Source organism: Pogoniulus pusillus, chromosome 17, assembly GCF_015220805.1.
Source record: "Pogoniulus pusillus isolate bPogPus1 chromosome 17, bPogPus1.pri, whole genome shotgun sequence".
NCBI lineage: Eukaryota > Metazoa > Chordata > Aves > Piciformes > Lybiidae > Pogoniulus > Pogoniulus pusillus.
The window spans coordinates 7,167,146-7,179,091 of NC_087280.1; the positions used below are offsets into that span (position 1 = coordinate 7,167,146).

At 38.5% G+C, this 11,946-nt stretch overlaps 1 long non-coding RNA gene across 1 annotated transcript in view; it reads left to right on the forward strand.

Moving 5' to 3' along the window:
- The window catches only part of LOC135182889 (uncharacterized), a 47,019-nt gene extending 35,587 nt beyond the window's left edge, over positions 1–11,432 (forward strand). Inside the window, exon 6 of the long non-coding RNA XR_010305334.1 lies at positions 10,956–11,432. This is a non-coding gene — a long non-coding RNA (uncharacterized LOC135182889). The remainder of the gene's footprint in view (positions 1–10,955) is intronic.
- The last annotated feature ends 514 nt before the right edge of the window (positions 11,433–11,946 follow it).

Sequence of the window (11,946 nt, forward strand, 5' to 3'; positions counted from 1 at the left end):
AAGATGTAGTAATTCCTTGTTTATCATCCAAACTGAAGGCAGCTTGACAGCAGAATTGAAACCTTGGTCTGTCATGGTTATATTTATTTTACTTTGTGAGGACTCTGTTTTGTCTGTATTTGTGCAACTGTTTGTACCATAAATATAAACACACAGCTCAGACATTCTCTTTGCAGCTCTAGCTTTCACCTGCAAGAATGTCAACGAAAAATTTTTGAAGTGCCTTTCTACTTACACCTCCTCATAAATTTTGCTGGGGAAAAGTTGCTTACTACAGTTTTCTGCTACTAATACCACTTTGAATGGTATCAGTATGTACCTACACCCTTTCCTCAGACTGCACAAATTTGGAAATGAAAAGTTCAAAACTAAGTTGCAGGAAACATAGTTCTGAGAGCCCATCTTGCAAGGATATATTGAATAAAACGTGGCTTAAGCTAAGGAAGCAAAGGTTATGGATTGTCAGGAGAAGTGTCTGTTGATGGAATCAGTCAGGGATGTAATCATCAGAAGTAATTGCATATGTGTGCATTCAGAGCTACAAATGGCTCTTTTCAGTCTTGTTTACATTTTGAGGCAGTTGTCAGATCACAACTAATATAAAACCTTTTACATAAAGCTGAGGCCCAAATTTTCATCTTAAAAATACTATAGTTCAAGATGCCATACCACTGTGTTTCTTCTTTGTTCGACTGGGGATTTTTTTTTTCATTCACAGTTGTAACTAGATGTATTCTGATAAAACAGGTTTTTGGTGTTCAGCTTCCTGAATTTTTATTAGGGGACAATAATCCCTTTAATGGATGCTGAAATACTGTTACCTTGTATGTGTTTTCTCCTTTTAATGCTAACATCCAAATCTTGTAGGTGTAGTGGATAACGAGAAGGTAATGTACACTTACTTTCCAATGGATTTGATTAAAAACAGAATCTTGAATATGTGGTGCTACTAAATTAATTATTTTTGCTATGATCTCAGAAAGCTAAGGAATGATGGAGCCTGTTGAGCTAGATACTGTACAGACACAGAACAAAGGAGTGATTAATGCCTGCACATGCAATGAGCTAAATGGAATTGTTTGATTTGGTTTGCATTACGCATGCACAGCCACATGATAATTGCATGATTTTGTCCTTTTGGTAGATTCCTATTCTATCTGTTTATTCCCTCTTACAGTAAAAGTCCTAACTGTTATTTAAATGCTGAGAATTATACAGCTGCAGTGAGACAATATAGTTTTCAGATTTGACAGTATGCTCAGTCCTGCAGCTCTTGGAAAAGCCTAGTTCATATAAACTTCATTAAAGGTGGAATTCAGCCTACTGCTGAGGGCCGGCGTAAAGCCAGTCTATGCTTAACTCTCCCCTAAATCCTAAAATATGCACTCCTTTTGTTCCTGAACTGTGGTGAATTTTATGTGGAGAGTTTAATCCCTGCAAGCTATGTAGGACTGGGCCCAGAAAGCTGTAGTAATTGCTAAGGCAAAACAAACAAAAAAACCAACATGTTCTATTGCACAGCACAAAGCACAACACTTCTTGGTGAACTGGAATTCCTTCTGCTAGTGAAGAAGTTTTCTTCATCTTCTGTTAAATTAGTCTTGGACTTCATTATTTATGAATTTGCTTTCAAGACACTACCTACTCATAAAATATTTCTTGAAAGCTTCATTTCATTGGACTTCTGTTGTCCTGTAGCACATCACAATGAGTTTTTTTGAGGGTATGTGAGGAAAGCTTCTTTGAGTAGACTAATAAGCAGGAGTATATTGAGTGGATATATACATATGTATGCTTACAAACACTAAGTGGATATGTTCATTTTAAATTTCACACTTTTATCACTGTTGATACAAGAGCTCGTAAAAAATAGTTATAAAGTAGGCCAGCTTGGTAAATTAACCAGTAGCAGTAAGATGGTGGTATGGAGGCAGGCAGTAACTCTTGCATGCAGAGACCTTGCTGTTCCTGGTGCTTCTGCAGTGGTGACTCCAAAGTTTTTCAAAGCCTGGGTTTGGTGCCATTTACACTATGCTTTCTGTAAAACACTGTCTTTGATGTCAGCCCAGAATCTTGATTAGAGTGCTTTCACATGTAGGTGTGTTATCTGGAGACACTGGGTAGTGATTATTGCCATGAGTAGAAAACCAAAGAAGTGCGAGGAAACACTGCCAAAACCTGCTTTATTTCTGTGCTGATTCCCTGAGTCCCCTCTTTCAGTCAGATGCTGGTATTTGTCTAAAAATTCAAGATAGACATCTTTGAATACGTTTTAATTAAGAGAGGCAAAGGAGAGAGGCAGGTCCACAATCGTTTTGTAGATTGTGAGCAACCTGAACTGAGAAGGCAGAATGGGTAGCTCCTGAAGATGGGCAGGCTGGTAAATATACTTTCTAGAATAGTGTGATGTATGCACCAGAGAGGAACTTTTCCCTGAGGAAGAAAACTACTCCAAATGTACTTTATTCCCCATATGCAGATGAAAAAAATATCATTACTCTTAATGTTTGGGCAAGTAATACTCTGATGTTACTCAGAAGGGAAGAAAATTCTGTTTTGTAGCGTGGCAACGTGGTGATGGCTGTGCAAAGGGACTGTGGCAGGACTGAAGTGGGCTCGGGTGTTTGCAGTTTAGCATTCACCAGCTGTTGTATTCAGGGGAAGAGAAGCACCGTGATTATGCTGTTCCTTCTCAGAGCTGCCACAGCTCAGAGCTTCCTGTTACTTGCAGTCTGAACGGAATATTTCTCTGCCAGCCAAAGGAAGGCTGTTGCACTGCCTGCAAGGCATTTTTGTGTTGATGTGCAGAATTTCTCTCTTCTGGAAGTTGTCTGCACTGCTCAGATAAAGTTGAGTGCCTAAATGTGAATCAGTAGAGTCTGTAGGAGTCTTTCACTGTAACAGTGCTCTACTGACTTGAATATGCTTTTTTCTTTCATCAATCACACAATATAGTTTAAAGCCTCTTTAAAGAGCTTTCACTCTCTGAAGACACCTTAGGGTCAGTGGTGTAGCATTAAGTGCACTGAACATTTGTGTAGCTGCAATCTAGATGACCTACTCTAACATATGCATTTTACACTCCTGATTTTTTCCCAGCTTAGTGAGTAAATATACAGTCTTAGCTGACTGCAGAAAGATTAGTTTACTTCGGTGAGCTTAATCTATGACATAGCCTAATCTTGATGTGATCCTATTACTGCAAGGTCAGGTGAGATTGTAGTTTTTGTTGTCTTGCTTTGGCCATTTGACTCTAGCACATGGTTTTGGAACAGTTTTTGTCTTTGTTGTCTCTGAGACTTCACAGTCAAGAGAGAGAGATGGATAACTCATGTGATTTCAACTATAAAAACATTACATGAAAGAGGAAAAGAGAGATGTCTTCACCCCATTATGTATCCCATCATCAATGTTACTTGGTGAAATTTAGGAAGTGGCAAGGAAAATCTGCCATCATCTGTCAGATCTTGGGAGATAAGTGTGACATGAACTGGTCAGCTGTAAAGTGTTACTGTGATAAATGTGCTAGCAGAAAGAAGAGAACCTGTAACTGAAGAAGCTGGTAAGGGTGGCTATTCTCTGTGTAGTTGCTTCTGGACAGAGAGTTGGGTAAGGAGCCTGTTACATTATAACTTTTCAATTGTCCCTCATTGTAAGAGGCCATGGCTGATTGGTGGCTGTTAGGTGTAGATCTTGCTGGTAGAGTTATGATCTGCAGCTGCCCAGAAGCTTTTTACTTCTAATGATTAACTTGGCACGTTTCACCACTGAGCATGAACAGGAACTAGTGTCATAATCAGTAGAAAAAATGGATGGGGTGCTGTTAGTGAGAGTGTGTGGTGTTATCTTCCTTCAGCATCATCATTACAGCAACTCTTGCTGGAAATCCCCAGAAAATCAATAAAACCATTATGGATTTCCCCTATTCTTCTATATAGGTTGTCAACAAAAAAGCAGTTACATTTTTGTGTTGTGCTTGGTAGGCAGATGAGAATGATGAGTTTTTCACCTGACTGGCTTGGCTTCTTAAAACATCCCCCAGTTTAAGTTTTAACTACTACATATGTTTCTTTTCTTAACAAATATCTGTCTACAGAAGGTAAAACACTTCAATGAGAAAACAAACCTTATTGGCATGCCACTGGACTCAATTAATCCATGAGAATAAATGGGGACTAGAAATACACTGAGGGTAACTAAGCTCTACCAGACAAGACCATTTAGGAGATGCTGATTCATCACTCGATGTGTGCTAGATTACAGAACTGTTTCCTGACTGCCTTATCTGTGCTAGGTCAATTTAAGTGAAATAGATCTGTAAGTGCTAAAGTGATAATTACTATATTTGTATTTCTGGTCTGTTTTCCTTCTGGTGATGTGTTAACTCTGAAATGAAGTGTTTGGTTTGTGCAGCCACTCTTAAATGAACACTCTTGAAAGTTCATTCAAGGTTTCCCTTTCTTTCTCTGTTGGTAAGTTTCATTAACGTTGGCAAAGTCCTTTCAGTATGTTGCAAAATGTTTGAACTCATTACTGTGAAGAACCCTGGGCTTGTCAATGCAGCTGAGTGCTTTTGTGAAAATGTAGAGATTACTTGCCCATGCACTTCACAAGCAATAATCATACCTGCATCTGTCCGAGGACTCCAAATGATTTTACAAATATGAGAGAATTAAGAGTCTCTGCACAGATTTCCACAGCAGATTCTTTTGTTCAGATAAAGAAAACAAGATGTTAAGGATACAGGGCAACATGCATATGGTCCCATAGAAATGAGAACCAGGGCCAGGAAGTAATGATCTGATTCTCAGTTTTTTGCTTTACTTCTAAACCTGTTCTATGCCTCATGTTTGCTTTTATCTTTCAGCTAACATTTCATACTGTCATCTTCTTCTTGTATCAAAATGTATTGTGTATGCACATTTCTAGGTTTTCTCTAGGTTCCAGTTGCCATTACTAAGCAGTCCAAAGTTCTGTATTTAATTTCTTTTTCTAATTTGAAAGGCAGTTTTCACAATTAGGGACAACTTAAATATCTACAATACCAGTATGGTTTAGGAAAGGTCACTAGCCAATTAAATTCTTTTTCTTACAGAAAGGATTTTTTAACTTCTTTCAGACAATTACTTGTAAGTCACACTTTAGCATACTTGACCTTTACCACATGTTACTGTTATGTAAAGGGAACTAATTACTAGATATTTTCATGCTTATATTCATAAGGGGAGGATACATAAAATTGTATGAGGAAATCCTATTCTTTCCCCTCAAGAGAATAAATGCTGCAGAATATCCACCAGATGGAGCCGGTGATGCTAAAGAAAGTTTTACTTATACATGAGGACCAAACTGCCAAATGATGGAGGTCAGAACTATTTGCCATTGAAGATACTAAATAGATGTGGCACTAGTAACTGTGTATATGCAAACTAGAAATGACTCTCAATGCTGTGGATAACAGAAATGCTACATTAACATAGCATCTAATGGAAGTCTGTCCTTCTCCCTTTGTAGAACTGAGTTATTAAATTATCTTCTGACAAGAAGCAGTTGCTTGCTCTGTCTCCAGAATGATGGAGCGCAGTTAGAAGCCCTGTTTCAGTGTTCATTATGGTGAATATGAGCAGAGTTCCAGTTCACCTGCTCGGACCTTCATTGTTTACCCAAGCAAGGGAGGGAGCTTTTTGTCACCAATCGTATATGCTGTCTTGTGGTAGGAAGCAAAACCAAGCTGCTTCTTTCTTCTTCTTTCAGTTCTCAGATTAGTGGAGTTTTGTGGGCTAATATCTAGCACGGCAGGTTCAAGGCTCCAGTGCTTACTCGTATTTAAACTACTAATTTTGATTTAATTGTTCAGCTCTCTTTTTCTTCAATATCTCTTCAAAATCCTCTGGTACCAGTTAAATAAGAGACATTGTTTCTTTTTGCCTTTTTTAGTTGCTGATAGGTATATAAATATTCTGAATTTATTTAACTGGCTTTATTTGACACAGTTTTGCATTAAAAAAAAAAATGCTGTGCTAAATACTGAAATGATGGCAGCTTTTTTTGATCATCTGGAATGAAAAAGAAAACTCTTACTGTCATGAGTTGTATCTTCAGTGAAATGTACGTTGAAACCTTTGCTTTCAAAATTGTGAGGCTGAGGCTGTTTGCTGTCTATGTTTGTACAGTGTACAGGAAAGCCACCTGTCATGAATGTAATTTTCAGTGGAGGGCCACTACCAGTGGCAATGATTCTGCTTCTGAATTTTTTTTTTTTTTCATTTTGGTTCTAGGGTCACCCTGCTCACACCCACAAGGCCCCCAGCACCTTCCCAGTCTGCCCAGCACAACAGACTCTCCAAACTCCTCTCTTGCTCCAGTTCATTGATGCAGTAACAGGGCTACCATTCTGGGTTTATTAGAGAGCAAAAACAACTGCTGTAATGTACAGTTTCAGTCATGGTTTAGGCATGGGAGAAAAACATTTCAAATGGCATTTAACAGGAAATATTTAAAGGTGTTTTATTTACCAAGTCTAATTTATTTGAGTGGAAACAGAGTGCTTGGAAAACAAGAAAAATTCAGATTAAAAAAACCACAGAAAATTCTTGACCTGATTATTCAGGCAAACTGGTCATAATGGTCATCCAGGGATGAATCATAGAGTTATAGAATGCTAAGGATTGGAGGGGACCTCCTGAGGTCATTTAGTTATGACTTTTTATCTTTTTATCATTTAGTTATGACTTTTTATCAGTGTAGGCTAATAGGTACTTACTTAACTACAAGGACCTGTTTTGTCACAGAGACAAGTCTGAGTCCAGTGAAAAGCCCTTGCTCAGGGATGATGATGCACAGGAAATGGAGAAGGTTGCAGCAAAGCTGATCTGTGAAATAATCACATAAAGTGCAGTGTAATCCTTTCTGTCATCTAATTTATTGTGTTGCTGTGACTATGGGAACAGAAAAGAGTTCTGGTTTTCTATCTGTCTAAAAGGAGAGTCACTTAGGAGTATGCGGAGACTGAATGAGCATCATTGTAATTCATTTGTTGTCATTACCTTAAAATAGACATGAAATCCTAGAATGTTTTCAAAGGCTCAGCTTTGCATCCAGGGAAACTTAGAACAGTTTGACTGAGCTGCTAGCATGTTTAGCTTGTTCCATACTGATTACCGAGGGCTGCATGGCCTCTACTGTCAGAATTGCTGAACTGAATGTATGTTTCTATTTATACACTTCTACACTTTAATTCTTTGTGTACAATTAAGGGCAAGGTGTCCAAGGTTGACAAGGCTGTTTCCTTTGAAGTAACTGGATAGATAGAGGCACTGGATTAATCCCGTCTAGAGATAAATGCTACACATTGGAAAGTGAGGAGGTTTTCACTTCTGTTATAGCAGTTTGGCCATTTCCAGTTGTATTTCATGCTCTGTGATCTTGTGGATTAGGCTACTATCCAATATCTGGTGACATTTTTTATCTGTTTCTGTCAGTATGGACTGGATGATCTTTGAGGTCTCTTCCAACCAGATATACTCAGTGATTCTGTAATTTTGTATCTATTACCAAGAACTTAGTATTGTGTTGAATTGGGTTTTGAAGACAAATTAGCAGCCGATTGCTCTGCTTCTTACAATGACTGGGAGCCCATGAACTATCTACTTGCTGTTCCTCTAGATGAGTTTTTAACTCACTAAGTTGTGCCATTGGCTAGAGAAACGTTCATAAGTATAACTGAAAATGTAGTTTCAATAGAAACTCAAGATTTTGCATTCTTACTTCTGCACAGTAATAACTAAATATTGCATCATATATCTGGGGGGGTTTATTAGTAGAGGTTGATTTCATAAAAGCCCAGAGCAATGTAACATTGCCATTCTAAACAACAAAACTGAGTGTAATATCACAGCCAGAGCTTTAGGCAAAACATGAGCTTGAGGGCCTGAAATATCTGTAGTAGCTTAGTATCTAAATTCAGTATTCAAACTATACCACTGCTTTATTTTTTAAGAGATTCTGTTTTGATGTTCTGAAAGCATTTATGATGTTTAAACTGCATATAATAGTCCCATTTTTAGGATTCAGGTTTTATCTCTCCATTTTTTAATGGAGTTAAAAAAATCTCTCTTCTTTCCATTTTCTTAGCTTGGAAGATGCAGCTGTTTGCAGAATCCTAGGATGAGACAAGGAAGTGATTTTGTAGAGTGCTGCCAAGTTGATTCTAAATGTGTCTCCATCTCTTTTAGCTTAGTTGGAAGTTGAACATGTGATGCAGTAGTGAAGGGATCCACTGTTCTGTTTTCAGCAGTAAGATGTCCCTATCTCTTTAATTATATTAGTGGACAATTGGCACAAGTAAATGACTGTACGTGGGAACGTGGAATGCAGTATGCCATTGAGGCCTGATGTTTCAATCTTACCCATTAACTGTGGTCTGGATCCTCACAAATGCCCACTGAGATTAATTTAGACAGTTGTATATGCTGCATTATCTGCCTCAGTTTTTGGAAGGTCATTTGAAGCAACAAGAATCTGAATTGAAGAAATGTGGCAGCTCCCATTTGCTATTAGAGGAGCCACTGCTCTGGTCAGCATTTTTCAGAATTAGATTAGGATTTTTTTTCACTTTTTGATTTTTAATTTTCAGTTTAAATATATCCTTATAGGTATAATGGTGTGATACAATTTAACACCATCATGTCATGGCAATGGGATAAAGTGTACCTGTAGGAAATCTGCACTAAGGATGGGGGTGGGTCTGTTCCTCCAAGAAAATGATGGAATTGACCAACACAGACTTCATAAAAATTTACCAATGCAAAGCTTCTGAATTAATAGGAGGTGGAATCCTGGTGAACAGCAAATTGAAGGTTTGCTGGATTAAGCCCATCTGGGATAGGGGAGTGGATTGGAAACCCCTCTGGGTCAAAGTTTATTCTTCTCTGACTTCCTGTCCACAACCCTATTTAAGAGGCAGTCAGCTTCCTGCTCCTGTGCTGCCCTCACCTCTGCAGTATCTCCTTGCTACTGCTGCGCCTGTTAACCACATGGCCAGCCTATCACCTTGTGTTGGGGCCTGCATCCAAAGAGAATCTATTTTAATTCAGATAATCCACTGCCATCCAAACAGATTTTGTATATACATATATACATATGCATCTATTCCATTTCCTTATAGCTCTCTAATCCTCCTTTCCCTTAAATACCTTTTGTTTTTTTGTTAAAATTACTTTTTTTAACAGTGCAAAGATGTTCTTTAGTTGTTTAGCCCTTTTTACCCTTCTGCCTAATTTTTCCGTATGGGGAGAAGGGAGGCATCCTAAATTCTGTTCCATTGGGCTTGTGGGCTCTGGGGAAGCTTAAGTAGCAACAGAAGGCAAGTTAGCACTGTACTCTTGCAACAGTGAAGACTGTATTGGAAAGAGGGAAGTGTTCAATTCCTCAGGTGCTCATGAGATTGCATCTGGAGAACTGTCTTCCTCTGGGGAGCCTCTTAGTATGGATCAGAGACAAAAAATATCACAATGTGAAGCCACCATGATGATCAGGTTATGGAAGCTTCTGATGTAAAGATAGACTAGAAGAGGTGAGTTTGTTCAGTCTCCCACTAAGTAAATGAGCATTACAGAAAAGGTAGTCCAGGAACTTCTCAGATGTGCAGAGTTATGGATAAAGCTGGCTGTTAGCTGCAGCAAGGGAATTTTCTGAAGGGACATAAGGGAAACATTCCTTGTAGTGGGAAATGGTTGAGTACTGGAGCAATTGCCCAGAGAACTGGAAGCACTCTCCATGGAGTTTTTCAGCATTCAACTGGACAAAGTCCTAAACTGCTTTATGCAATGGTTAGGATGACTTTCCTTTGAAAAGGGAGACTGAGCAGCTGAGTTTCAGAAGTCATTCCAACTTAATTTCTTCTATGATTCTACAAATATAGGGAAGCTGACTCTATCCCCAAGGGCGAGCTGGCAGACTTGATAGGTTTGTGCATGTTCCACTTCCCAGGCAGGTTAAGGGAATAAGATTACTGGCATGTGTTTTGTTGTTTATATGATCAGAAGAGATTGTTTCTTTATATGAGGGGGGGTAATACAGGCCCAAATGTACAGGCCCACTGGCCTGTTACTTCTTTACTTCTCTGTCTCTGTGTCTCATGATCTGCTGAATTTCACTTTAAACCTGTTTTTTTCTTGCAAGAGAAGGAAAGAGGGAACAGGCAGTTCCTGAATAACAAAGACTCTTGGAATTGATAGGCAGTCCTGAAGTAAAAGTGCCGCAAAGTGGCCTACAATCTTCCTCTGAGCTTGTGAGAAATTGACTAAGTGGAGCTTCTTTTCTGTAGAAGCCACCTGCCAGTTATGTGCTGAGTTCTGTAAACTGTTACTTATTGTAGTGGTTTGGGAGTTACCTGCCCCTACACGCAATGAATTCACCCAGACTAGACTCAGCCGGCTGGAAGTTAGGGAATGAAGCTTTATATTCACAGCTTAGCACAATACACAAGCAGATATTTACAATACATTGAAAATATTTACAGCTATAGACAGAAGTATACAAATTAAAAGAAATACAGACACACAATACCCCTCCCAGAAATCAGAGTCCTGAGGAGGGGCTCTCAACCTTCCACATTCTTTCCACCCCTCTGCCTTATCCCAGAGTCTGCCTTACATGCAAGGTGAATTGGAAGGATTGGCATGGGGGGGTTAGATACAGAATGATTAGTTGGGTTACACAGATCCAGCTAGAAGCCAGAGAGAAACACAGACACTGTCAGACTCTGACAAACATTGACATACTGTCTTATCTGTGTTTGTGCCCTTGCTTTTATACATATTAGCAAACCTATGAGTGAAGTAGACATCATGATTGTTTTCTTTTCACAGCCTGTAATCTATTTTTTCTCATTAAAATATTTCAATTGGCCTCAAACCAGCACACAGATTTAATTCAAATACTCTTTTGCCTAGGTTACAACGGAAATGCTGTGAGGACATGTAGATTTCAGAAAAAGGAGTCAACTTTCTTCCCCTGGAAGACAGCAGTCCCCAGCAACCTACGGTGTGCTCATTCTCATGGTAGGTAACCAGCACTTCAGAGATAGAAACTGAAGAATTAAGAACTGTGGCTAAGATAAGACAATAATATACACAGTGTATAACCGAAGCGTGAACTGTCAGTCAGCTTTATTGTGCTCAGGAAGTTTGAAATTGAACTCCATAAGAATGGTCTAAAATTCTCCAAGTGTTTTTTAATTCTAGTTGCAGCAATTTAGACCTAAGAAAGGTGCTGAGCTCTATATAGCTAAATCGAAAAGCTTTTTCATTTTTGCAAATAAATTATTTTTGCATGGGACATAGTCATCCTGCCCAGGACAATCATTGTGGTTTCATAAAAGGATCAAGCTTCTTTAGAACTTGAAAATGTAAAACTTCTTTTTTTTTTTTTTTTTTTTTTTTTTTAAACCTTTGTCTTTAGGGACACAGAAATTTGGAATTTTCTATCTGTCTGGTTTGATTTCTGTTCCTTGTCATAAGTGTGTAAACTTACCTGTTATTTAGGTCTTGTTTATTACAACCAGAAATTATGTCCCTGACCATAATGGGTAAACTCAGCTTTTTAATCTGCACCTAATATCGTGAACTGCCCAAAGATAAGTTTCATTTTAAAAGAAAAGAAATAGTGGTTTGGAAGCTGAATGGCACTAGATGTAGTAAAACTCGTGATAAAACCAGTTATTCAAAGTTTGTGTCATTTTTGATCCCCCAGTCTCAGTTTGGTATTCTGGTCTCTCTGATTTGATACGACATTAGTGTACCCCACTCTGGAGTGATATCACTGCATTTATGTTGATAAAAGTTGTGTTTGTTGCCATGAGATTATCTCTCCCTTCCTTCCTCTGGCCTTTTTCATCATTGTTTTTAAGTGTTACGAATCTGAAAGTACTTTTATCACAAATGG